Genomic DNA, 2601 nt, shown 5'->3' with positions numbered 1-2601 from the left:
GCCGAACGGAGGGCGAGGGTGAGTGTACCTGGGAGGGAAACAGACAGAGAGACAAGGTTAGGGAAGACAGCGACAAGGCACAGGGTAAATGAGAAAAAACAAGAAACATGGAAGCCTGAACACGGAGGTGGCACCAGGTATGGAGCAACGACAATCAAGCGAGGATGGTGTGGAGAACCGGGGTTGAAATACAGGCAGTCATGAGGTGATTATTGGCAGGTGTGGCAGGCTGAAGAGGTGGCTGATGGGATGCAGGTGCAGGTAGTTGGCTGGGCCCAGGAGCAGAGGGAGAGAGAGCACACAGGGGAGAAAACACAGGGAGGCAGGCAGAGAACAGAAAACCAAGGAAAAAAGCAGAAAACTGATGAAAAGGAGAAAAAAAACAGGACACTCACCGTCAGCCGGGCTGCCACCACAACACATAATACTGATATCGAGTTGCAGTCTCTTTTGCACAATCCACACCTTAATTATCTTAACATTTCAGAATGACTCACTAACTGTAGTGCTTCTCTATATGTCCATCGACTCCTCTGTGCTTGTGATATAGATTTAATAAGAAAAATTGACTTATAAGTTAACTTTATGAAAAATGAGTCTGCATCCATTAAGTTTATTATACCTAAATGGCATGTGCTTTATAAACCTCAGCAGCATAATGCATGTTGAGAGAGCAGCACCAAGTGGTTGCAGACAGAACTGGAGTCTTGGAGTTCTTCATGTTCTTAAAGCTTGTAGTCAACTTTTATCATTTAATATCTCTATTTCTGTCCATTTGTGAAACTTCTACAAAATAAGCCCCCGATGTATATATTCCAGTCATAATTTTATTATCTCCATATTAGGACTTAATATTATGTGGTGCAATATAACCTGTCCTGACCCAATAGATGAAGAGATCAAATTAAATTTAACTGTAGTGACTTTCAGTGGACGTAATCAGAGGTTAGCTGCAGCTCAGTCAAGTCAAGTCAATTTTATTTATACAGCCCAATATCATGAATCACAAATTTGCCTCATGGGGCATTACAATCTGTATAGCATATGACCCTCAATCCTTAGACACTAAGCAAGTTCATCCTGAAGGATAAATGTAAAGTGAAGTTTCAAACTGTAACAAGGCAAGGCAAGTTTATTTGTATAGCACATTTCAACAACAAGGTAATTCAAAGTGCTTTACATAAAACATAAAAGCAACAGGGAAATTGAAAAAATACACATTAAAATATAATAAAAGTTACAGTGCAGTGTACAATCAGGGTTAAAAGAGTTTAATGGAAAATAAAAACAGGCTGAGGGGTTGAGCAAATAACTGAGTTACAATTATTTTGAAAAGAGAATAAACAGAAGTACACTTAATCCACTCTGTCTAGCTAGTCTGTATTCAGGTCCAGCAATCTTTGGGTCCACTGAAATCCAAAAACCCTTGGACACTACAGAGAAACCAGGACATGTCTGTCTGCAGGCCACTTTGATCCAGTTATACTCTGGACCCACCTGCGTGTTTACAGGAGGACAGAGGTTCCTGCAAATCACTCAGGCGTGAGGTTTAAGACCACTTCCTTCACTCTGTTCAATCTCACTCTCGTTATCTTTTCACTCAATTACCTACTCAAAAACAAAGAAAAAGAAAACAGGACAGTAAAAGTTACAGTGCAGTGTAAGTTATCAATATACTATTTAAAGGGAGTGGTAAAAAGAAAAATCTTAAATATTTAATTAAAAGCAATGGTAAAAAGAAAAGTCTTCAGTCTTAATTTAAAAGAACTGACAGTTTCAGCAGACCTGCAGTTATCTGGGAGTTTGTTCCAGATATACGGAGCATAATAACTGAACGCTGCTTCTCCTTGTTTAGATCAATATAGAAGTGTAGAAGTTTTCCATAAGTCATTTCCCAGTGTTCTAATAATATCTATATATATTTTTAAAAGGACAAAACTATATATACAATATTACTTTGCAAATAATGGACTTTGTCTCCTCTCCCCAGCTCTGCAAATATGATCTGTCACAAAAACGGTTACCTTTCTAACACACAACAACAAATCTTTTATAATCATCCAATCAACAAAAATCATTAGAGCTGAATTATTTTTACTGAAAAGCTTACCACTTAAATTAATATATAATGAGAAATATAACAGAAAATTAGCATCATCTTCCTTCTTACCATAATTACATAAAGCCTTTCCTCTTCAGGCAGAAACATTAAACCAGTTTCTTGATTGAACGTGTTTTTTTGTTGTTTTCATACAAATTTCTACTATGGGTTTTTCTATGAAACAATACATTTGTAATTTGGGTTGTTTGGTTGGTATCAAACAGCTGTATTTAAAGTTGTTTCATGACCTTGTAAGTTATATCAGTTATCAGCCGAACAGGCTCACTAGGTGGCAGCATTTCCCAATTTAGTTCCCTGTTGGAATCTCACTCATGCTATCAGTCATGATTTTGGCATTTGTTATTGATTTTGCAGATGTCAGAAAGAATAATGAGCCCAAAGGGATAAGTGAACTTACATTAATAGTACAACACGCAATAGTAGTAATACTCTTGTCTTACACCCTGTCCTAAGTCCATGTTGTGCACATATGCATGTGG

The sequence above is a fragment of the Micropterus dolomieu genome, linkage group LG16, assembly GCF_021292245.1.
Source record: "Micropterus dolomieu isolate WLL.071019.BEF.003 ecotype Adirondacks linkage group LG16, ASM2129224v1, whole genome shotgun sequence".
Taxonomy (NCBI): Eukaryota; Metazoa; Chordata; class Actinopteri; order Centrarchiformes; family Centrarchidae; genus Micropterus; species Micropterus dolomieu.
Note: the sequence above shows the minus strand (reverse complement) of the source record.